This window comes from Mus caroli, unplaced genomic scaffold (genome assembly GCF_978045245.1).
Source record: "Mus caroli unplaced genomic scaffold, Mus_caroli_1 scaffold_7, whole genome shotgun sequence".
NCBI lineage: Eukaryota > Metazoa > Chordata > Mammalia > Rodentia > Muridae > Mus > Mus caroli.
Window position 1 is genome coordinate 119,565,186 of NW_028227262.1, and position 26,180 is coordinate 119,591,365.

At 45.2% G+C, this 26,180-nt stretch overlaps 1 protein-coding gene across 8 annotated transcripts in view; it reads right to left on the bottom strand.

The window, feature by feature from the left end:
- Nrf1 (nuclear respiratory factor 1) overlaps nucleotides 1-8,058 on the bottom strand; it is a 107,682-nt gene extending 99,624 nt beyond the window's left edge. For 4 of the 8 annotated variants that reach the window (XM_029478399.2, XM_021165118.3, XM_021165117.2 and 1 more), the window contains exon 1: nucleotides 7,935-8,054. The gene's annotated coding sequence lies outside the window, so the exon portion shown is untranslated. Of the gene's footprint in view, nucleotides 1-7,934 lie in introns of all 8 variants that reach the window. The other 4 variants (XM_021165121.3, XM_029478398.2, XM_085840759.1 and 1 more) reach the window with 3 other exon arrangements.
- Between the last annotated feature and the right edge of the window lie 18,122 nt (nucleotides 8,059-26,180).

The following is a 26,180-nucleotide window of genomic DNA, read 5'->3' on the forward strand; positions in this document are numbered from 1 at the left end:
TAGCCCTGGCTGTCCTGGAACTCACTCTGTAGACCAGGCTGGCCTCAAGCTCAGAAATCGCCTGCCTATGCCTCCCAAGTGCTGGGATCAAAGGTGTGCGCGACTACTGCCCGGCTAATCGCAGCTTTTGAGGTAGCAGAGACAGGCGGATCTCTGAGTTAAGGCCAGCCTGGTCTAAAGTGAGTTCCAGGACAGTCAATGCTACACAGAAAATCCCTCTTGAAAAACAAAAAGTAAATAAAAAGAAAAGTGATTTTTTTACTTAGAATCACTTTTTTCTCTGAACAGAATCTGTGAACCAATTTGTTTTCTTTCTTTAAAAACCTATTTTTCCTTTACTGACCCCTCCCAAAGCCTAACTATCTACTGTGCATGAACAGTCTGACACTAGTGCGAGTCCTGAACAATAAAACCACATGGAATCGGCCAATTTCTGCCTAAGCTCTGCTCTGTTCTCCAACCCTCCACTAAGTGCTCCTCGCCATCTATCTAAGAAGTGCCTCAGCAAAGCTCAGTTAGACACCCACTCAAAAGCCCTCCCTGGAAGCTATTTCAGCCAACTAACAACACAGCCACCACTGGACTTCCTCATTAACATTACTGAAAAGGCCCCTGACTCTTGTCTTGACAGCCCCCAAGAATCTCAGAAAAGTGAGACTGGGCCCCTCCCCAGAAATATCAAATAGGCACACACACAAAATTCTGTATATAAAGACTTGGAGTCAATACAGTTATAATACATCCCTGACCTCCAGAACTAAAAACTTTATAAAATGTATCTAGCCTAAATCTTCAAAGCTCAAGATAAACTTATGTTTTAAGAGATCTGGCAAAATAACACACATATATTACAGAAGACTTTTTATCTCCTACAATTTTTATTGACTTTGAGTGGAGTAAGGGACATGCAGGTATCATGATGTATAAATGTGCATGCACATAGGTCAAAGGACAATCTGTGGGGTCAGCTCTGTCTTTTCGCCATGTGGGTCCTAGGAATTGAACTTAGGCTGCCAGGCTTGAGTGTAAGTGCCTTTACTTGCTGAGCCATCTTACCAACTCAACTTTTTACTTCTGAAATGCCAAATCACGCTCTTATCCCAATGAATTCTCTGTAGTATTTCACATGGCTAAGCTCATGGCCTCTTCTGACCTCTGGGAGCATTCACGTAAATGTGGGGCACATAAACTCACATATGTACATAAATCTTTCCTTTCTTAAAAAAGATTTATTTATTTATGTATTATATCTAAGTACACTGTAGCTGTCTTCAGACACACCTGAAGAGGGCATCAGATCCCATTATAGATGGTTGTGAGCCACCATGTGGTTGCTGGGATTTGAACTCCGGACCTTCAGAAAAGCAGTCGGGTGCTCTTACCCAATGAGCCATCTCACCAGCCCCATAAATCTTTCTTAAAAGTGTTTTTTTTTTTTTTCGGGGGCTGGAGAGATGAGATGGCTCAGCAGTTAAGAGCACTGACTGTTCTTCTGAAGGTCTTGAGTTCAAATCCCAGCAACCACATGGTGGCTCACAACCATCCGTAATGAAATCTGATGTCCTCTTCTGGAGTGTCTGAAGACAGCTACAGTGTACTTACTTATATAACAAATAAATCTTTAAAAGAAGTGTTTTTTTCTTCACTCTTGATTGTACATCTCACAATTCTCTGTGACATTAGTTGATGAGTGAAAATCATCAATCTGCTCCATTCCCAGATCTCCCTGAGTTACACAGAACTCAGCACACTAGATTCTTCCTCCAATGTTGTTGTTCTTGCATGTTCTCTACCTTAACATCCACTAACTGGATTACAGACCTAACTCCTTAGAGTCAATGGTCACACAAATCACATAGTCCCCAGCAATTGTCTCCAGTGACATACAACCCCAAAGTCTCAAACATTTCCAATCTAATGTTCGTGTCAATTTTTAAAAACCCAGTGAGTACTAGAGATGCTGCTGAGTGGTACAGTGCTTGACCAGCAGGTCCAAGAGCTAGGACTCAACACTCAGCACCACCAGTACAAAGTTATAGACAGAATGCTAGAGCTCCTGAATGCCTTAGCCCCCGAGAGGCCTAGAGATAAGACCTATGCTGCACTTGTGAGTGCCGATTAGCAACTTCCCAAACTTTCCCAAGAAAACTCTGTCTTCCACACTCTTCAAGTACAAGTTAAATCCACTTGCTGTTTCTCAAGGTGCATGACTGCTGGCCTCCCTCCTGTCTGTAAGTCCTTCTGAGACTCAACTTAATACACATAACCCTCCCTAATTTGTTTTCCCTTTGTCATGGTCCCTCCCCAAAAACTAATTCCTCCCTTTTCTTTACCCTTTCTTATTTTTTACAAGTTGTAGAAGAGTCAAGCTCATCTTTCCACTCCAATCTAAGTCCAAATTTTGTGACTCTGGTATCTTGTAAGGGCCTAGAAACCCATCTTTAATGTTTGACAAGGGCGAAACTCTCACAGTGAGGACACACACTCACTCGAGGGCTCAAATCCTCAATGGAGGACATGGCCTCACCCACTTTCAAACATACAACAAGAATCCAGGTCTGTGTTTCCTGCTCCCCATTTCTAGTCCACTGCTTTCAGCAGTGTTTTGCAGAGACATTTCCTCACTTCCTCTTGTTCTTTGTAGGTTAGCTGCCAGCCTGACCACATTAACATGCAGCAGCAGCAACAGCAGCACTCTCCTAAGTTCTAAAAAGCTTACAATGCCAACAGTAAAGTGTAGGCTCCTTAAAACATGGTCTGAACAGATGCATACAAAGCTCACTCTTCCAAGGCATTCTGGAAGAGGCTCAGTATAGTTTATCCCACAGGCACTGCTTAAAAAGATGCCAAGAAAATATCTACTTAGATTATTAGCCAAACTTTGCACATCTGAAACAAAGACTAAACTTAAAAAAAAAAAATTTACCTACTGAGCCATCTTGTTGACGCAAGCCTGAGTACATACGTCACCTATATACCAAGCAAAACAATTTCCACAAGTAGCTGAAATCACCGAACAGATGACCCATACAAAGAATAGCTCCTGTAGCTTCTTTGAAAAATTATTATCCCTCCTAAAATCAGTGATCAATCTAATCATGCACACAGATGCCTACAAACACAGGCCCTTACTAAATATGGCTTTGCCTACCATCAAGAAATTATGTGATGCTGTGGTAGCAGGTGAAGTTTTAAGCACAAACTCTGAGCTAAGCAAAACAGACTCTGTAGTCTGGGCTTCAGGAGACCCCTCTGTCAGGGTGATCTTCTAAGACCCTGATGAGTGTACAATACTGACTTGTCTTAAGGGACAGCATGCAGTAAGTCAACCACATGGGACTTGTTTTGTTTTTGTTTTTGTTTTTTAATGTGTTTGAGTATCTCCAAAAAGTTAAACATTGAGTTTTTCTTCCGTTCACAAGCGGTTTAATGTCTGTTAAGTGTGAACACATTAGGACAGCTAAGGCATGACCACCTCATGATGAAGCCTCTAAATCCTGGTGAGTACATCCAAGAGAGACTGACAGACAGTAGCCTAATTCTGAACTGTATGGAGTAAACAGTATAATCCATTTAATTTCCTGGCAGAGTCAAAAATTTACTTTCTCAATGGGCGGTGATGGCGCACGACTTTAATCCCAGCACTTGGGAGGCAGAGGCAGGTGGATTTCTGAGTTCAGGGCCAGCCTGGTCTACAGAGTGAGTTCCAGGACAGCCAGGGCTACACAGAGAAACCCTGTCTCAAAAAAAAAAAAAAAAAATCACTTTCTCAATGATTTTCACCATATTACATTAATTAACTTGAAAGCATTCTTATTGCTATAAGAGTCAAAGTTTCCAACAGTTTAGTATAGCTGTGGTCTGAAAATACCTATACTTAGTTTGTTTCAACTCTATTTCCCTTCCAGCCTGTTCACCTTAGACTAATGATGGATAAGTATTAACTAAGAGCTAGGATGTAGCTCAACTGTTTAAAGTGCTTGCTTAACCATGCAAAAAGGTACGTGCCTTTAGTCCCAGCATCTGGAATGGAAGGTAGTAGCAGAAGATTTAGAAGAAGTTCAATGTCAACCTCAACTACAAGTTCTAGGCCAGCCTGGGATACACAAATCCTTATCTAAAAACAAAACAAAACAAAGGCTAGAGAGATGGTTCAGTGGTTACAATCATTGTCTGCTCTTCCAGAGGTCCTGAGTTCAATTCCCAGCAACCACTTGGTGGCTCACAACCATCTGTAATGGGATTTGGTGCCCTAACCTTGGCATGCAGTAAGTGTACATGCAGACAGAACACTCATATACATCAAAACAACACAAAACAGTTTTGGGGGCTGGGGATGGCTCAGTGGTCAAGAGCACTGACTGTTCTTCCAGAGGACCCAGGTTCAAATCCCAGCACCCACAGGGCAACTCACAACTGTCTGTTAAGTCTAGAAAGTAACACCCTCACACAGACACACACGCAGCAAAACACCAATGCACAGTACAGAGAAAAACCCAAACAAACAAACACAGGCTAGAGAGATGGCTCAGCCATCTAGAGCACTGCCTACTCTTCCAAAGCAGCACAGACCACTTCCCAGCACATTACTCTTGTTGGGTAGATGAGGAGCACCCGTTACCTTCAGCTCCAGGGAATGGTGCCCTCTTTTGGATTCCAGAGGAACCAATTAGTCCTCAGTACTCACATGCACAACTGCCTGCAACTCCACCTCCAAGGATGTGGTGCCCTCTTCTGACTTTTACTAGCACCAGACATGCAAGTAGTACAGACATATATGCAGGCCAAACACTCATAAGTAAGAAATGATGACATAATACACAGGCAGAAAAATCACTACATTTCTAAAGACCAACTTCTACTACTTCTTCCTCCTCCTCCTCAATAGAGATTGAACCAAGTGCCTTCCTCAAGTTAAGCACACACTCTACCACTGATATATACCACCAAGTCCCAAACAGGCTGGTGTGAGATTCATCTTTCAAATTATATATACATGCACACATACATATACGTACATGTATATATAATGAGCATCATCCAGTCACAAACACCTAAAGTAAAAGATGCCATTTTTGGAGAGACGGAACTTCCCAAGTCAGGAGGATAGAGCAGACATTTGTGAAACACAACGGCACACCTCCAAGTTTGAGTAGGTGAGCAAGTGTGTGTCAGTGTGGAGCACTGAGCATGTCTACGAACCTGACAGGAGTTGACAGGTTCACTTCCTAGAGTCTGCTTCTCAATACTGACAGTTTATCTCCCACCACCTTCATCCTAAGCAAAAATAAATCAACATGCCTTTCTATGCTGATTTTTTTGTTCGGAAACAAAACCCAACTTCAGTAATTGCTGTTCATCGTCACTGTCATTCCAACACTTACTAAATGCCTTATTGCAAATAAAAAGATATAAAATGTTAGCTGGGTGGGACCTTTAGTCCCAGCACTCTAGAGGCAGAGGCAGGCAGATCCTTTGAGGCCAGTCTGATCTACAAGGCAAGTTTCAGGATAACCATGCTACACATTGTCTATACACACACACACACACACACACACACACATATATACACACACACACACACACACACACACACATATATATATATATATAAATTCTAAACCACAAGAACCTTAATTTTCCCTTAAAAGGTACATGCTTGCTTTTGTTTCTCATAAAATGCTTTGTACAGACAAGCCAGGTCTGGTTAAAAATGTAGTACATCAGCAAAGACAATTCACAAATTTAAATCACAGGGTTGTTGGCCTTCACCTCCCTAACTAAATTAGCAACGGGTGTGTAATTATACCTTAATAAAACAGAAAACCCACAACCTTAGGTCCCACTGAAATATGTATGAATGTCGAGGGAAACGGAAATCCCTTTTATAATCCTTCTATAATTCCGGTATTTTTGTGAAAACACCTAATTTGAGTTGGCTGGTTCTAGTTAAATGAGAATATAAACCACTCACTAGTAGACAAAAAGTCTTCTCCCCTTCTGTATGTTGAGTTTGAGATTATAATGAAATCAAGATTTTAAATAAAGTGGGCTAAAAGACTATTGTTTTGTTTAGATGTGGGTTAGGTACCCAATTGTTAGCAGCAGTCGAATTCCTATCAGGCAAACAAACAACAAAAGACTGCCAATGTATTTCAGCAACAAACGGTCTGCATGGCCAATGCCCTGTGTAAGAATCCCCCAGCAAAGCACAAAAAAATAAAGAGGAAGGGTAACACCTTCCCAAAAATCGACAGTCAACGAATTACAGTTAAGTCTGCACCCAAATTAAGTCACTGCATCACATTACACATGACGATTATACACTTACTTTCGTACTCATTAACTAACCATATTTCTACTACTTTATAGGGTAACTTGTCAAGAACTTTCAAACAATGTTAGGGAGTCAGGACATAACTAAATGAAAAAAACAAAATCAACACTCGTTTAATATATATATATATATATATATATATATATATATATATCTCCCCTCTTCTCTTCCCCGGAGTAACTTACTGTTTATGACTAAAGGAAAAGGCATTTAAAAGGATCTGCCGAAGTCTGGAAAAAGGACCAAAAAGGACCACTCCTCCAGGTCAAAAGCTGTCCCCATTCTCCTACAGAGCACTGTCCCAACTGACAGGTTCACTCCCACCAACTTTCTCCAATAAATGGAGTTTAAACACTAAAATGGAAGTTTTGCTTTGCCTACTTAAAAAAAAAAAAATTCGGCCCAACCGATACCAACTCTAACGTAAGCCATCATCAGTACAAGATACTTTAATGGCAGGGAAGATGAGGATGACCTGCTAACAGCTCCTCCAACTGGTCAGAGCTGATAGCCTTTGAAGCTCTAACAACATTAATGTATGTTTAACATTTTGAAGTTCTGGTGGGCAGTCAGATGCACCGAACAAAGTTTGGGGCCAGCAGCAACGACACAACAGGTGAGAAACAGTGGACATCACTACAGAACATGCAATGGCAAACCCACGAATCCACGAAAGCCTGGGGATGTGGGAGAGAATCAAGCACAAGACCACCCCAGACCCTCTGTTTTATCCGAGGCAAAGGCTCCGCTCCTTCTGATGGGGTACGCCACCTCCCCCTCCTGTTCCCCGGGGACCACCACGCCAGTCCCAGGAAGAACCCAGGCCCCTCGGTGGGTATCTCCGCTGGAGAGGAAAAACACAATGTCGCTCCTTATTTCTGCGTACAAAAGGACTTTGCGCCCTCCTCCTCCTCCTCGAACTGCCGCCTAGGCGCCTCCTCACAACTTGCAAGAAGGTGGGCAGCGCGCCATATTCAGCGCCCCCCAGTCCACCTGGGTAACCATCCCACGCCACCCCGACGGGAGGGAAGCTTCGGAGGTCGCCCGGCCGAACCACCAGCCTCCTCTCCCGCCAGAGACAGCCACTCCCGCGCCCCGCCCGGCCGCGCCGAGCCACCGGCGGGCCAGAGCCGGGAAGAGCCGAGGGGGCGAGCGCCGAGCCGCCGCTCCGGTCCCGCGCAGCCCACCCACCTCCCGCTCCCGGGCCCGGCGCGCTCTCCCGGGCCGCCCGCTCCCGAGCCCGCAGGGGGAAGGCCAGGCCCGGGGTTCCACGGCGCGGAGGAGGCCGCGGCCGGGAGAACCCGAGGCGGTAGGGGAGGCCGGAACCCTGGGGCTCTCGGGAGGGCAGCCGCCTCCCTACCGAGCCCGCCAGGACGCCCGGGGCCTAGTGCGGCCTGCGCATCCTCGGGGTGGCGGTTTGGCTGGGCCGGGCCCGGGCCCCCCGCCCCAGGCAGGCCGAATCCGGCGGGGGCCCAGGCCCCGAGCCGGGGGCGGCAGGGTGCCGGCTGCGGGGCGGGCCGGCCGGCCGGCGGGCGGGCGGCGTGTTGCGGCTGCGCCGGGGCTGAAATAGCTGGAGATTGCGCGGTAGGGCACTCACCTCAGAGCGGCTGCGCTACCGTGGGCCTGCGCCGTGGAGACTGCGACCGCGCCGGCTCCTCGCAGCCTCCTGCCACCAGCGGCAATGGCGAGCGCTGCCGCCTCTGCCGCCGCCGCCGCCGCCGAGGAGGGGGAGGGGAGGGAGGAGGCACGCACGCGACGCACGGCTCGGCTTCCCGGCCCGGAGACCGCCATGATGGCGAGGCCGGCACGGCTCTGCGGCTCCGGGGAGGGGGCTCTCGGCGGCGCTCTCTCAGCCCCCCGGCCGCCTCGGCGGCCTCTGGTGCGGCTCGGCGGCGCTGGCCGGGGCCGGGACCAGGAGGGCAACCGGCTGAGCAAGTCGCGGACGCGGCGGCGAAGTGGCTCATGCCGCCCAAGATGGTTGCTAACCCGAAGGAGACCTCTGCTCGGAGCCGAGCGCGGGGAACTGAGACCTCCGCTCCAAAGCGGCTCCCCCACATTTTACTCGGCGCGCCTTTGCGTCGTCGCCTCGACCCCTCTCTGAAATGAGCTTTGTTTCTGTTTCAAAGCCCCAACCAGATCTATAAACGGGGAACTTTGGTACAAAGCAATATGGTAATTTATTCTCTCGTTCCTTAGACCAACATTTCTAAAGGGCCCCTTTCCGTACTGCTGTTGTGGGTGCTCCGAAGTGCACCTGTTAGCAAACCAAGGCTCTATTTAATAAAAATAAAAAATTAAGTTCTTGCCCTTGCTTTCTCGGAGCTTAGATGAAGCAATAGGGTAATCTAGTATGCCTAACAAGTGAGCAGACAGTGGGAAAATGAAAGGTTGGGGACATGGGGTAGTTTGGGCTGCTTTTGTTATGTCATCAGGAGCCCCCATTAGAACCACCGGGAGTCCCAGCTCCAACTGAAACCTAGAATCTGCAATTTTAACATTTCCGGGAGATTTAATGTGCACTAGATAAATGCCCCACGTGGTGTCAGAAAACAGCTTAACAAATAAGCAAACATTTTTTTTAATTGAATACCTTTTGTCTTACGTATTTTTTTTTTTTTTTTTTTTTTTTTTTTTTAGTCCAAGACAGGGTTTCTCTGTGTAGACCAGGCTGTCCTGGAACTCACTCTGTAGACCAAGATGACCTCCAACCCAGAGATCATCTGCCTCTGCCTCCCCAGTGCTGGGATCAAAGGCGTGCGCCACCACTGCCTGGCACCCTTAATGTTTTCTAAATCAAACCGATATCACTGTCACTACCCATCCCTGTAGGAATAATGTCTTCTCTTTCCTCTTTGCCTCAATGATATTTTTATTTATTTATTTATTTATTTATTTTGAGATAGGGTCTCAATCAACTATGTAGCCCAGGATGGCCTGAAACTCACCATAAAGACCAGACTGGCCTGGCCTCTAATTCAGAGATTTTTATCCTGTCCTTGCCTCCCAAGTTCTGGGATTAAAGATATGGACCCTCTGCCTGGCCATCCAATGACATCTTTAAAGCGTTGATGCCTCTTTCTGACTTTGGTCCAGGCTGCTTTCGTGTGGAGGTGCTGCACTTAGACTCTGAACAGGCTCCCAGACCCTGGACTTGCTCTCCCCAGCCCCTTCTGCACACTTCAACTTGAATGGATTTTTTTTTTTTTTAAAGCAGATCATGTTGTGTTATGTCCCTGTTTGAGATGTCTAAAGTCTAAAATCCTCAAGGATTTGAGAACTTTGATGTCCTCACCACGGTGCCATCTCTGACTTCATTTGCTGCGTCTCTCTCAGGCTACAGAAGAACTGGGAAGCTGTTGATCATATAGATCGAGGAATACTACCCCTCTGCTCAGAACATTTCTCACGGCTGTCTTCTCAAGTGCTAGAACTTTCCATCAGAACAGCTTGTTACTCCTTTAGTCTGGACATTGCTTTCACCCCTCATCCCCCAAGCCTGCTTGCTTTGCCTTTTCTTATTATACAGGACTTACCAGCTACATCTGTATTATCTCCCTTCTCTGTTTATAATGGCCTCAGTAGCCCAAGCTAACCTCCACCTGAGGTTGACCTGGCCTGGCCTCCCAAGTGGTGGGATACCAGGCCTGTGCTGCCATGCTCAGTTAATGTGTGCTGGGGACTGAACCCAGGACCTCATGGGTTTTGCTAGGCAAACACTCAAACAACTAAGCAACATCCCCAGCCCCCACACTCTCCCTCTCTTTTCATTCTCCGATGGAGGCCATTACGTAAGTACTACTATGGTTTTGACAGATGAAGAAGCCAAAACATGCCAATGTTACTTGCCCCAACTCAGATGGAGATGGAACCAGTCCTGATCCTGACCCTAGCAGAGCTTTTAGATGGCCATCCACACCCACTCACAAAGCACAAGAGAACCTTAGCGTCAGACAGCATTAACTTCTGTGGAACTTTTGACAGTTTGTACTACAAATATTCTAATTTTACAAATAATAGAAAATACCAAGTTACACAGAATACTTATTACCAGGGCCAATATGATGGGATGAATGCTGTAAATGACTTTTTCATCATCCTTATATTAGTTCTGTACAGTCTTAAGATTTTTTTAATTCTATTTATTTAATTTATGTATATGAGTACACTGTAGCCGTCTTCAGACACACCAGAAGAAGGCATCAGATCTCATTACAGATGGCTGTAAGCCACCATATGGTTGCTGGGAATTGAACTCAGGACCTCTGGAAAAGCAGTCAGTGCTGTTAACTGCTGAGCCATCTCTCCAGGCCCCCAGTCTTAAGATTTGATGACATTAAGCATCCCAAACAAATTGAAATTACTGCTGCCAAGACAAGCTGGCTGACATGAGAATGGGGATTCTTGTGTTGGTAGGAGTCCTCTTGATCAGAGGGTTTTGTGCTTTGTTTTGTTTGGTTTTTGCTAAGGTCAAACACACCAAGCCCTTTGTATGCAAGTCTTATGTCAACAGATTCTCAGACCCGCCCTACACAATCACTTCTCCGGGGTCCTTCTGCATATTTCTGAGTTGATTGATTAGGTTATCAATGAAATTCTGGAAGCCTTCACCCAGACACCTTACCCACCTGAGATTAGATCTGACTGAGCTCATTAGATGATAAAGTTTGGCATTCTTTTTCTATTCTTGTCTTCTTGTTCCAAGGACAGAAAGAAAAAATGGTAGATGAGGAGGCCTCAGGATGCTCTACTGGCAAAAGTGCTTATCAAGCAAACATGATGACCTGAGTTCAATCCCTGGACCTGAGCGACACTACGGAAGCAGAGAACCTACTCGCAAAAGTTCTCTTCTGACCTTGTGCCTGCCTTGCTATGGACACCTTTACAAGATATATATAGAGAGATATAGATATATTGGTTTTTCGAGACAGGGTTTCTCTATATAGCCCTGGCTGTCCTGGAACTCACTTTGTAGACCAGGCTGCCTCAAACTCAGAAATCTGCCTGCAAGCCGGGTGTGGTGGCGCATGCCTTTAATCCCAGCACTCGGGAGGCAGAGGCAGGCAGATTTCTGAGTTCGAGGCCAGCCTGGTCTACAAAGTGAGTTCCAGGACAGTCAGAGCTATACAGAGAAACCCTGTCTCAAAAAAAAAAAAAAAAAAAAGAAATCTGCCTGCCTCTGCCTCCCAAGTGCTGGAATTAAAAGCGAGTGCCACCACTGCCCGGCTAATTATTTTTATTTAAGATAGATGATCCTAATGGCTTCTTTGAGCATTGAGGCTTAACTTAGTATGACAGATAGCTTTTGACAATGTTGAGCAAGGACTAAGACATTAACAGTGCAGCTTTCCTGGGGATCAAACATGAGTTAAGCCACTGAGATCTAGAGGAGACTCATGTCTCTCTATCTCATTTTCCCATCCAGGTAGAGGCAGACCGGGAGCAAATTTTACGCCCCCCCCCATACCTGTCCCCAAAACAGAAGAAGATCCTGTTCAACTTGAGAAACTATGAAGTAAGTTCCATTTTCCTGGGACAGTAAAGGTCAGCTTCCTCATAATATTGAGAGGTGACAAGGGCTATCTTTGACATTCAAACATTCAAAGAGGCAGTCCAGCCAGGTCATGTATCGGTATATCATTACACACACACACACCGCACACACACACACACACACACAAATAATCGACAAATCCTTGGGCTAAACAGGCTTGGACAACTCCAGCACTGAGCAAAGTCTACCAATAGTAATCCTGTCAGCCAGTCTGGTGTGACTCTGTCTTGCTAAGAAGTAAACTTTAAGACTCTTGTTTGAGGGGGCTGGAACGATGTCTCAATGGTTAAGAGCACTGGTTACACTTCCAGAGGACCGAGGTTCAAATCCCCAGCACCCACATAATAACTGTAACTCCAGTTCCAGGGGATCTGACACCCTCACACAGACATACATGCAAGCAAAACACCAATGCACATAAGATTTTTAAAAGATACAGTAAAAATTATCTTTTTTTTTAAAGACTACTACTTGAGCATTGATAGGGTAAGGGGATAGACTGATATGACCAGTGTCTAGCCTGTCCTACACTGTAGCTTTGGAACAGATATGTAGTTAATCACTAAGTTTTATTTTATTTGGTTGTATCATTGTTTCCAGGGACCTCACTGAACAGAGATGACTGATTAACACAGGATACCAGCATTCCTAGGTGCCCTGTCTTATCTTTTCCATACTGTCTTCACATCAGCCACTGAAAGATGCTCTGACGTCTCCTCAATGGTGGGAATTAGGGCTGAGATGGCTAACAGAAATGGAAAGGAAAGGACCAATGTAAACAGAGGAAAATCCAATACTGATGGGTAACTGAGGAGACAGCTGAAGGGCTAAGAGGACAGAGGACAGAGGTGATTCAAGGTTTTCAGGACAGAATGGTGGACAGAAGCAACTGAAAGTGTCCTGACCTTGCCGAGAGGGAAGTCAGTTTAGAGACAGGATATGTCTGGTTTCCAGCAGATTGAATGGTGGCTGGCAGTGGGGAAGCCTGCTGCTTTAGGATTACCCTGGCACAGCCAGCAGCCTGGAATAGGACTGGTAAAGACACAAGAGCAACTGGCTGAGTGCCAGCTGTCAGAAGCCAGGGGTAAAGGGGTGGAAGGAAGAATGTGAGAGAGGCTGAGAAGTTTCATTTTGGAAGTGGGTTTTGATTGTGGATAAGGGTGTTTTCCAGTACTAGCTCCCTAAGACTTAGTTAATAGTTCCGAGGAAGTACTCCCTTTAAAATGAGACCATTCCATCATTCCATGTATTCATTCACCTTTAGGTGTGACTTACCAGCTCCACAGTTTTCCTTTCTGGAAACTGTCCTCATAGAATGCCCCTACTGATCTTGCCTATTTTATAAAGTCTCCTTCTCCCTGGTGGTCATCTGGCCAGAACTGTGTCAACGTGTGTTTTCTATCCCAAGAGTTTAGAAGATCTGACTAAGACACAGAGACTGGAAACTGAGAGCCGAGTCTCAGTCTTGATGAAGCTGTGGAAATAAAAGGTCATGAACACTACCAAGGTCCCCAGGATTGTCCTTGGCTGTCATTACCTTGAGATCACAGGTGACTGGTCCAAAAATAAGCTCCTGGCTCAAAGTGGACCAATTAGATCCATTAATGGAGATTTTGAAACTGAAATTGAAAAATCTCACCATAGTCTCTCTCCCTATCCCACCCCCCCTTCCCTCCCTCCCTTCTTCCCTTTCTCTGTTTCTGTACTCGAGTTACATCTTAGTCTTTGTGGGAGGTGCAGTCAGAGGCCATTTTCTACCCAAGTAACTGAGAAACAGGAAGTCATCGGAAGAACGAGGCAGAAGCACAGAGAGAGGGAGGCAGAGGGAGAGGGAAGGAGGGCTCCTGGTGTGTTGGTTAAGCTTCATTGCCAACTCAACTGGACTTTAGAGTCAGGGAGACATCTTTCTGGACACGTCTGTGGGGGCATCTCAGAGAGGTTTACTGGGGAGGACTGGCCCAGCCTGAATGCTAACAGCACCACCCATGGGCCAGGAACAAGACCAAATAAAAAGGAGAAAACAAGGCAAACACCAGCCCCTTTCTGTCTGCTTCCTGACTGAGGATGCGATGTGACAGGCCTGGCAAGCTGGGTGGGGATGTTTCTTGTCAAGTGTTGGTCATGCAGTCTCACACATTGAGTGGTACTGTCATCTGCCTTGGCTCACAGTGGGGGTCTGGGAGGACCTCATAAGGAAGTCAGCACACTGGGCTGGACCTGGGAGGAGGAACAGCTGGATTGGAGGGCGATGCTGTACGCCTCAAAGTCAAGTAGTAAGGTTCCAGCTCTCAGGCAATCATCCTCCCGGATCATCACACTCCAGTGTGACGTAAGTGTCTGAGGCCGGAAGACACCAAGACTAAGAAGAAAGGGAGAACAGAGCTTCCGGGAATATGTGTGCTGCTAAATCCCTTCCCAGGAGGAAGATGGAAATGGAGTCTATCTCTCCTTCCAAGGTTCCAACAGCAAACTCAAGCACACGTCCTTTCATCAAAACTTTGGTAAAACATGAGTTTCTTGGGCTTTCCTGCAGAGAATAGGAGAAGGGTAACCTATTAGGGTGTGGGCGTTCTTCCCTTAAAAAGCCAAAGTCAGCCGGGTGTGGTGGCGCACACCTTTAATCCCAGCACTTGGGAGGCAGAGGCAGGCAGATTTCTGAGTTCGAGGCCAGCCTGGTCTTCAGAGTGAGTTCCAGGACATCCAGGGCTACACAGAGAAACCCTGTCTCAAAAAAACAAAACAAAACAAAACAAAAAAAAAAAAACAACAACAAAAAGCCAGAAAGTCTTACCCACCAGGGGTGAGGATTTCCCCATAGCCAAAGCTATGTAAATGGACCCCATACCCCAACTCTTACCTGGCCTGTATACTCTAGCCCTTCCCTAAGGCCACATGTAATTGAGACAGTTATATATAACGGGTGGTAAAAGACTCAACACTAAGATGAGGGTCTGTGACTCTCCTCTTCATGAAGGGCTGAGATAACCCTTTTGCAAGGGAGGGCATAACTGAACTCCCCAAGATGATATTTGCGTGACTTGGAGGACAGTCACACCAAGGCAGTGAGGAAAATGTGTTTCTTCATAGTAGTAGCAGCAGTAGCAGCAACAGCAGCAGCAGTATTTGGGTTGGCAACGGAGGTTATGAGACAGGCCTTGCTATATGGCTCTGGCTGTCCTGAAACTCACTATGTAGACCAAGCTAGCCTCAGACTCACAGAGATGCACCTGCCTCTGTCTGCTGTGATGCTAGGACTAGAAGTGCCGGCCACTCTGCTTGCAGGAATGATGATTATTAAGCTAGAAATGATGCTATCAGAGCCAACCTTAATGAACATCATTAGAAAAACAATATATAATTGATAGAATTTGGCAGTTGATTGAGAGACAAGGACATAGAAAATAATCAGAAATACAGTTAAGCACTATACAGCTACAACAAAGGAAGAGAAAGTATTCAATTAAACAATGCCAAGATATGTGTGTGTGAGAGTGTGTATGTGTGTGAAAAATATAAGGGGTATATAAGATTTTGTTTTAGAGAAAGCTCTTCACGTGCACATAATTTCTGGTGGGCAGGCACTTGAGTTTCAGTCTCTTCAATCTGCTTATTCAGTACTCTGGGTAAGGTGCTAAGAAGGGCACTAAGGCTGGGGGCAATGGTGGCGCACGCCTTTGATCCCAGCACTTGGGAGGCAGAGGCAGGTGGATTTCTGAGTTCGAGGCCAGCCTGGTCTACAGAGTGAGTTCCAGGACAGCCAGGGCTGCAAAGAGAAACCCTGTCTCAGAAAACCAAAAAAAAAAAAAAAGGGGGGGGGGCACTAAGGCCAACAACAGCTGGAACAGTGCCACTGTAACAGAGGTCAGAGCCTGAGAAGCAGATCTGGTGTGTGTACAGTGTGCAAGCACCTGTACATCTGATTGTTTGTTTGCTTGTTTGTGTTTTTTGAGACAGGGTTTCTCTGTGTAGCCCCAACTGTCCTGGAACTCACTCTGTAGACCAGGCTGGCCTTGAACTCATAGAGTTCTGCTTACCTCTGCCTCCTGAGTGTTGGGATTAAAGGTGTACACCACCAATGCCAGGCTTGTACATCTGATTTTTTTCTTAAATGGAAAGGATAATATGTAAATTAACAAACATTCTCATATTTACAAAAACTGTATACAGTTGTGAACTACATGATAATGTTCTAGTCAATAAAAACCCCACATATGCACTGGCAGTCTCATATGATTACAAGATTCTATGGTCTATGGGTACAGAGGTGCACCCTGGTGTGAGCACTCCTGCTCAGAGAGGAAGAGTATGGTCATTTTGAGGCCAACGTGGGCTACCTAGCTAGGCTCTGTCTCAGTGTGTAACTGAGATATGCTAATAAAAGCATAATCACAAGCCGGGTGTGGTGGCGCACGCCTTTAATCCCAGCACTCGGGAGGCAGAGGCAGGCGGATTTCTGAGTTCGAGGCCAGCCTGGTCTACAGAGTGAGTTCAGGACAGCCAGGGCTATACAGAGAAACCCTGTCTCGAAAAACCAAAAAAAAAAAAAAAAAAAAAAAGCATAATCACATCACTGAGAAATGGAGGCAAGGAAATCAAGAGCTCAAGGCCAGCCTCACCTGAGTTCCAGGCCAGCTGGGACTATCAGTCAACTGGGTCTTAAAGAAAGAAATAGTCAAGTTCAAGTGTTCGAAGGAGGATCTATGAGTTTAAAGCCACCCTGGTCTACATAGCCAGTCCCAGGCCAGTCAAAGCTACAATGAGATCCTGTCTCAAAAAAAAAAAAAAAAAGAAAGAAAGAAAGAAAGAAAGAAAGAAAGAAAAGAGAAGAGAAGAGAAGAGAAGAGAAGAGAAGAGAAGAGAAGAGAAGAGAAGAGAAGAGAAGAGAAGAGAAGAGAAGAGAAGAGAAGAGAAAAAAAGTTGGGTTTTTTTCCCTCTTCCCTTTCACCCTCTTGCTCTGGCCCCCGAGATGGAGAGCAGGGATAGGGTTTTTATTTGTTTGTTTCTCATTACAGATGGTTGTGAGCCACCATGTGGTTGCTGGGATTTGAATTCATGACCTCACGTCCAGAAGAGCACTCAGTGCTCTTAACCACTGAGCCATCTCACCAGCCCGGGGCGGGGTGGGGTGGGGGGAGTTTATATAGCTTATTGATGCTGTGGTTGATGGTACAAATGTCTATCATGTTCCCACAACTATGAAATCACCTAATGATGGGTTTCTTAGAGTATGTCTATCATTACAAGATGTATATGACTGTATGCTCCTAAAGACATGTACACAAAATGGTAGCAATGATGGCCTGCTAAGATAGAAAATTGGTATCTGGAGGTCATTAGTGGGAGAGGGTCTTTTTAAAAATACTTATTTATTTATTTATTATATGTAAGTGTACTGTAGCTGTCTTCAGACACTCCATCAGATGTTGTTTCAGATGGTTGTGAGCCACCTTGTGGTTGCTGGGATTTGAACTCAGGACCTTTGGAAGAGCAGTTGGCACTCTTAACCGCTGAGCCATTTCACCAGCCCCCAGGAGAGGGTCTTTTCAGAGTTTATCATTTGAATATTTGGACCTTTGAAGCATTTGATACATCACCTAGCAAAAAACAATTCCTGAAAGTTACCTAAACAAAACTAATACCCAAATCCTAAAGATGTCAATAAGCCATCAGTAGGCGGCAACAGCTTTTAGCAGAAATAAAGAACTCGAGCCGGGCGTGGTGGCGCACACCTTTAATCCCAGCACTCGGGAGGCAGAGGCAGGCGGATTTCTGAGTTCGAGGCTAGCCTGGTCTACAAAGTGAGTTCCAGGACAGCCAGGGCTATACAGAGAAACCCTGTCTCGAAAAACCAAAAAAAAAAAAAAGAAATAAAGAACTCAAGAAGAGAGGTTTCTTTGAGAAAAAGAACAATGTATTGAACAGGGCCTGAGAATGCCAGCCAGCTTCCTATAGGTGAAGGCCAGCATGCAGTGTGGGATTTAGAGACACTCTTGAAGGCTGTAGGCCCTAACTCTTTCTACAATGGTGGAAACAGATGTCAGAATTCATGGTATATGAGAGTGGAAGCAGCTACAGTAGACTGTAGGGAGCAGCAGAAGCCCTGAGCTGGTAAAGTTCGGAGTAAATGACATAGCAAGGCCAGTTGGGCACTCCAAGACCAGTTGACCTATGGGAAACTGGCAAAGCAGGCACCCACATAAACTAGGCTCAAGAGGAACGGCAAAGCTTCCCTCAGGAGTCAGAATGTGAGTGTTTGTGAACTGTTCATCAGTGTATGCAAAGAGAGCAATTGTAGCTTCCTCCTCCAGGATTTCTAAAGCTGCAGACTGATACCCATAGAGACCTCCTACACACTAGCTAGTCCTCCCTCGGCACTGTACCAGTGTGCTCCAGAACCCTATGTGACCCCAGCTGCACTGTACACATGTCTGTGTGTCTGCCCTTCATTCATTCTCTAGCTGCCCAAAGCCGTCAAGGTGATTCCTTCAGGAATGGTATTATTTTAATAATGGAGTTATGATAGAGAAAGCTTGTGGTCATAGTAGACCAGTAGTCCACAGGAGTTCTCAGGAGCCACAGTGAAGGCTAGAGCAGGCTTTGCATAAGGAAAGCAGCACGGACCGGAAGAGGGTGGACCATCCACGCTAGGAGCCCAATCTAGATTAGGATCTACTTTCTACACAGCCCACAAACATCTGGGCGGCCAGTGAAGTGTTAGTTTGGAGGTCCTGCTGAGCCCAAGGCCTCACTCATGCTAGCTCTAGCACTGAGCTACACTTACAGCTACCAAGTAAACAGTCTTGTGGGCTTTGTTTGTTTGGGGTTGGTTTTATTTTTATTTTATTGTTATTTTATGTGTCATTTTATTTTATTTTACTTTATTTTGAGACAGGGTCTCTCACTCAGTTCTGACCATCCTGGAAATCACTATGGAGAGTAGACCAGGCTAAGTTCAAATTCAAAGAGACCAACCTGCATGCATCAGTTTTTTTAAAAAAAAGATTTATTTCATGCCAGTCTACAAAGTGAGTTCCAGGACAGCCAGGGCTATACAGAGAAACCATGTCTCAAAAAAAAAAAAAAAAAGATTTATTTATTTCATTTATATGAGTATACTGTATACTGTCTTCAGACACACCAGAAGAGGGCATCAGATCCCATCACAGATGGTTGTGAGCCACCCACTGGTGGCTGGTCTCAGACTCTGAAAACACCACCCCATCCAAGCCTTAGGATCTCAAGAGATGGGATTTCATGCCTGTGCCACTATGCCTGGTTCTGCTTGTCTGGGACTGAAGTTTTTCAATAGTCAAACTCGGAAAGTTTGTGTTTGTCAATCTGTCGGCACGAGCCTTCAGTTCAGCACTCAGCAGGCAGAGGCAGGTGGCTCTCTCTAAATTCAAAACCTGTCTTGTTTACATAGAGTGCTCCAGACTAGCCAAGGCTGCATCTGAGACCCTGCCTCAAAAAATAAACAACAAAACTCCCAATGCTGTCCTGTGACCTCCACATGCATGCCATGGCATATGAACACCATCCCTATTGAACACACACACACACACACACACCAATAAAAAAACTTTTCTCTAAGACTTCCCTTAAATTGTGGTGAAAAGCCATATATTAGGGCTCTCGAGTTAGTGCTCTTGCCTATGAGTGGTTTCCACCATGGAAAATTATTTCTCTAGACTCTAGAGGTCAGAAGTCAAAAGCAAGGTGCTATCAAGTTTGTTTTCTTCTGAGCCATTATTCTTGGGCAGAGACACAGCCCTCCCATTGTGTGTGAGCATACACTCTCTCTCTCAGTCTCTCTTTCCACAATCCTCATCCCCCCTTTTAAAGATAGGTTTTCATGTGTCCTCAGACTGGCCTCCAGCGACAGATAGCAGAGAATGACCTTGAACTTTTGATCACCCTGACTCCACTTCCTGAGTGCTGGACTTACAGGCCTGTCCCAACACCTGTGGTTTTATGCTATATTGGGGACCCAACTCAGGGCTTCAAGCACTCCAGACAAGCACTCCACCAAACGAACTTCCTCCTCTGAGTCTATATTTCCTCTTATAAAGAGTATGATCCACTGTAATGACTGTGAAAGCCAACGGGAAAAGCTCCCACTGGTCAAAGCTGGAACAACTCGGGCAGCCCAATATATGAGGTAGTACTAGATTATTATCCAAAATATATTCCTGACAGAATGTGATTGAAAGAATGGGGATAAAGATACTCTTCAAAAGGAAAACCAGGTTACAGAGTACCCCAGCCATGAGACTGAGGTCCGTGGCAACAGCGAGATTGATATTTTTATATGATATAAATGATACTTTTTCTTCTCCCCAGGACAGGGTTTCTCTGTGAAGCCTTGACTGTCCTGAACTCACTCTGGAAACCACAGGGAACCGCTCCTGGACTTGGACTCTTTTTGTGCCCTTAAACTTCTCAAATCTTAATTCACTTAAGAATCTTTCAAGGTTATAGAAACTTTGTTGATAGGGTATTTGCTTAGCATGTGTGAGGACCTGGGTTTGAGCCCCAGCACTTCACAAACCTGGCATAAAGGTTCTTGTCTGTAACCCCAGCACTTGGGAGAATCGGGCCATCCTCTAGATAGAGTCTCACCTTTCCTCAAAAAACAAAACAAACAAAAACCCCAAAGCTTCAAAAGGAGAAAAGCAAAGGTTAGAATAATGAATTATAAACAGATATAAATGATAACACTTATTATTATCATTATTTTCTTTCATTTTTAACACTCACCTTCTTAAAAAAAGAAAAGAAAAGAAGAGAAAAAAGAAAAAAGAGAAAAGAAAAAACAAAAGACAGGCATAATGGCAGACTACTTTAATCCCAGCATTCAGGAGACTGCAGCAGGCAGATCTGTGAACTCAAGGCTACTTAGAGAGTTCCAGGACAGCCAGGACTACATAGAGAGACTGTCTCAAACAAACAAACAAACAAACAAACAAAAAACCAAAAACCAACCAAACAAAAACAAAACAAAAGACAAACAAAAAAACCTGGCATCCAGGCATGAAGCACACATGGTAGCAATATGGGAGGCAGAGGCTAGACTATCTCTGTGAGTTCAAGGCCAACTTGACTTATAAGAGAGTTCTAAGCAAATCAGGGCTACATAGAGATAACTCTGTATCCAAAAGAAAATTCCCCCCCCCCCACACACACACCTTGGGCCAAACCTTGTGGCCTAGGCCAGCTACTGGAATTATCCCAGCTACTCAAAAGGCTGAGGTAAGATTAGAAGTTCAAGGCCAGAACTGGAGAGATGGCTCAGTGGTTAAGAGCACTGGCTGCTCTTCCAGAAGACTCTGGTTCAATTCCCAGCAGCCACATGGCAGCTCACACTGTAACTCTAGTTCCAGAGGACCCCAGACTCTCACATAGTCATATATTCAGCAACACACCTATACACATAAAATTAAATAAATCATTAAAAAAAAGAAGTTAAAGTCCTGTCTGGACTATAACATGAGTTCAAGGCCAGCCTAGGCATTTAGTGACACCCCATCTCAGATAAAAAGTAAAACTGGGCATGGTGGTATACCCCTAAAAGCCTGACCTTCAGGATCATGAGTTCAAGGCCAACCTCTGGTATCAAATCTGAGGCCAGAGCCTGGCGGTGGTGGCGCACGCCTTTAATCCCAGCACTTGGGAGGCAGAGGCAGGCGGATTTCTGAGTTCGAGGCCAGCCTGGTCTACAAAGTGAGTTCCAGGACAGCCGGGGCTATACAGAGAAACCCTGTCTCGAAAAACCAAAAAAAAAAAAAAAAAAATCTGAGGCCAGCCTGGGCATATGAGATTCTGTATCCCAAAACCAAAATAGAAAGTGACAAAAGAGAGGGAATGCTGCAGTGACTGACTCTCTTGTAGGCTTACTGCCTGGAAAGATGAGGCAGGAGACTGATACAAATTCAAGTACCAAGCTGGTCAGGGATACACAGTGAGCCCCTGTCTCACCAAACAAGCATAATTCCTAGCCAACCTTATTTCCCTTATTTTGTGTGCATCTTTGGTCCCCAGGATCACCTCAAAGGAGATCTGACTTGACAGCACTTCTTCACTCACACCCTCACAGGCTGAGGATGCAATTCTGGGAAAGAGGGCTGGCCCAGTGCCTGAGAGGCTCAGAGTTTGGTCCCTAAAACGGAGAAAAAATGTTAAAATAAATAATCTCACATTTAAAACTTTTATTTTATTTTATTTTTTTGGGTTTTTTTTTTGTTTTTTTGTTTTTTTGTTTTTTTTTGAGACAGGGTTTCTCTGTGTAGCCCTGGCTGTCCTGGCACTCACTTTGTAGACCAGGCTGGCCTCGAACTCAGAAATCCGCCTGCCTCTGCCTCCCGAGTGCTGGGATTAAAGGCGTGCGCCACCACGCCCGGCTTTTTTTTTGTTTTTTTTGGTTTTTTTTTTTTTTTAACTTTTATTTTTTTTTTTTTGAGTCAGGGTCTTGATATGTTTTTGTTTTCCAAGACAGGGTTTCTCTGTGCAGCCCTGGCTGTCCTGGAACTCACTCTGTAGACCAGGCTGGCCTCGAAACTCAGAAATCTGCCTGCCTCTGCCTCCCGAGGGCTGGGATCAAAGGTGTGCGCCTCCATGCCCGGCAGGGTCTTGATATGTACCTAGCCTGGCTTTAAAGAAATGATTCTCCTGCCTCGGACTCCTGAGTGCTGGGAATACAAGTTGTAACATCATAGTCATCAGTGTTTGAATTTCTTAAAAACAAAACAAAACAAAGAGTGTTACACAGTATTATCATATCCTAAAAATAAGAATAGGTGGCTTAAGAGATGGCCCCATGGTTGAGAGTTTTACTTCTTTTTCACAGGACCTGAACTCAGGCAGCTCACAATTGCTGCCTAGATCCCAGAACTCCAGTTCTAGAATCCAGTGTTCTCTAATGACACTTCTGCACACATGTGGTACACATGCACACACTCAAACACACACACACACACACACACACACACACACACACACACGTGAATAAATATTTCTAAAAAAAAAAGCCTGGTGTGATGTGACAGCTATTCTTGGTTGTTAACTTGACGATATACGGAATAAGGACATTCCAGGAGTGGAGGGCATACCTGTCTGCTTGGTCTGAAGTGGGTAAATTCACGTTTAGACGAGACCTTTAAGGTAGGCAGCCTACATAAGGACATGGGAAAGGGAAGCTTCCGCTCCTTGCCTGCTCGCCCTTGCCTGGATAGCACAGCCATTCAGTCACTGCACTGGAGCCTACTGCTTCAGGATTCCAGCACATACAGAAGACCAGCTGAGACATCCAGCCCCGGAGGACTGAACAACTACTGAATTCTTGGACTTTACACTCACAGCTAGCTACTGGTGGACTAGCTGGACTGCAGTCTGTAAGTCATTCCAATAAATTACACACACACACACACACACACACACACATATTTAGAGATGGATTCATTCCATATGTTCTGTGACTCTAGAGAACCGTGACTAATAAATGTGGTTATACACACCCTGAGAGGCAGAGGCAGGCAGATCTCTATGAGGCCAACCTGGTCTACATAGTACATTCTAGTCTAGTCAGGCTACATAGTAAGACCCTGCCTCAAACAAACAATGTTAAAATAGGGCTGAAGAGATATTTCAGTAGTTAAGAACACTAGTTTCAGGGCTGGTGAGATGGCTCAGAGGGTAAGAGCACTGACTGCTCTTCCAAAGGTCCTGAGTTCAAATCCCAGCAACCACATGGTGGCTCACAACCACCCGTAGTGAGATCTGACGCCCTCTTCTGGTGTGTCTGAAGACAGCTACAGTGTACTTATTTATAATAAATAAATGTTTAAAAAAAAAAAAAACACTAGCTGCTATTCCAGAGGACCCATATTGATTCCCAGCACCCACATGGCAGCTTGTAATCATTTGCAACTTCACTTCTAGGGAATTTGGTTCTTTCTGGCCTCCAACAGCACCAGACACACAAGAGGTATATGTACACACACACACAGACACACACACACAGAGCAAATATCAAGGGGCTGCAAAGATGGCTCAATGCTTAAGAGCACCCTTTTCTGCCCTCCCCGGGTACCAGGGTACATACATGGTATAGAGACATACACAGAGAAAACACTCATACACACTGTGATTGGTGGTTGATATATGCTTGGCTCAGGGAGTGGCACTATTAGGAGGTGGCCTTGTTGGAGTAGGTGTGTCACTGTGGGTGTGGGGTATAAGAACCTCATCCTAGCTGCCAGGAAGTGAGTATTCTGCTAGCAGCCTTCAGATGAAGATGTAGTACTCTCAGCTTCTCCTGCGCCATGCCTACCTGGATGCTGCCATGTTCCCGCCTTGATGATAATGAGCTGAACATCTGAACCTGTAAGCTGCCCCAATTAATGTTGTCCTTGTAAGAGTTGCTTTGGCCATGATGTCTACTCATAGCAGTAAAACCCTAAGACACACATAAAATAAAATACATATAATAAAGAACAAACACCAAGCATCCATTTACCCCTTATTATTACTTATTTTTTTCCTCATTGATGAATTCCTGATGCAAACTAAGTCTATGTATTTTGATGGGCCAGGTTTCCTTTCAAATCTCTCATCTCTTTTCATGTAGTTTCCTCTATCTTGTATTTCCATTTGTTTGTTTGTTTGTTTGTTTGTTTTGAGACAGGATTTCTCTGTATAGCTCTGGTTGTCCTGGAACTCACTTTGTAGATCAGGCTGGCCTCGAACTCAGAAATCTGCTTGCCTCTGCCTCCTGAGTGCTGGGATTAAAGGCATGTACTACCACGCCCAGCTATCTTGTATTTCTGTAAAATTCTTTTTGTCACTGGAGAACTGAAAAGTAGCACTGAAGAGTGTCACATAATTGGGATTTTGCTGATTGCATCTCTTTTAGGTCTACACACTTGATTTGATTTTTGTTCAAATATCTGGGTGGAGCAAGATTACTCCCTTGGTGCTGTGTGCCTTCCTTAGTGGGAATATAACACCAAGCTGTCTCTCTTTGATGTTCATAGAGGGCTTGTGAGATGGCTCCACAGGTAAAGGTGTTTGCCACCAAACCTGAGGACAAGATCCTCAGAACCCACAAGCTAGAAGGACAGGATCTGTGTCCCTGCAGGCTGTTCTTTGACTGTACACATGCACTATGGCCTAACTATGACCACGGGTACACAGTAAACTATATAAAAAGCCAAACAAGGGCCTGTTGTTGCAAGCCTTTCATCCCAGCCCTGGCAGTATCTCTGTGAGGCCAGCCTGGTCTACAGAGCTAGTTCTGCTACACAAAGAAACCTTGTCTCAAAAAAAGAAAAGAAAAAAGCAAAAGACCTAACTTAAACAAACAAACAAAAACACAAAACAAAACAAAAGAATAAAGGGACAAATAGCCCTTACTTTGCTTTGAAGGTACAGTGATCTCAATTCTTGGTCTCCTGGTTCAAGTAGGATAGACCTCACCCCTAACTAGTAGTTTTGTAGTTTTGAGACTGGGGGCCTAACCAAAAATCCTGGCCAGAGTCTCCCTTCACCTCCTGAATGAACTCACCATAGAGATGAGTTTCATTAATGGACGGCATGCACAGGCTTTTCCTAGAGAGCAGAAAGGAGTCCCATCCACCTCTGTATCTCTGGCTTCTTCCTTTTTTGGATTCAATCAATGGTGGATCAAAATACGCAGAAAAGATAAAATGTGCATCTGTACTGAACATATGTACTTTTCTGGCTCATTATTGTCCAAAATACGCAGTCTAACTACACTCTACAGCATTTGCCTTGTACTAGGGATTGTACATGGTACTTTTCTGTCGTAATAAAATATTATAACCAAGGCGACTTACAGAGGGAAGGTTTATTTGGGCTTCTGGTTCTAGAGAGCCAACAGCTCATCCCTAGAACTGGAGAGATGGCTTAGCAGTTCAGAGCACACAGAGGACCTGGATTTAGCTCCCAACACCTACTTGTTGACTCTCAACTCTCTGTAACTCCAGGTTCAGGCCATATGAGGCCCTATTCTTGCCTCCTCAGGCACTGCATGCACACAGTGCAGTTACATACATGCAGGCAAAACACAGAATAAAACTAATACATTTTTTTAAAAGAAGAGACTCCATCAACACCACGGTGGGGGAAGCATGGCAGCAGGCAGGCCTGGTGACTGGATCTGAGAGCTGAGACCAGAGAGTTCACACCTCAAGCTACAACCTGGAGGCAGAGAAAGCATCGTGGGGGTTGCCAGAGGCTTTGACCACTTAGAGTCCACCTCCACATTTCATTCAAACG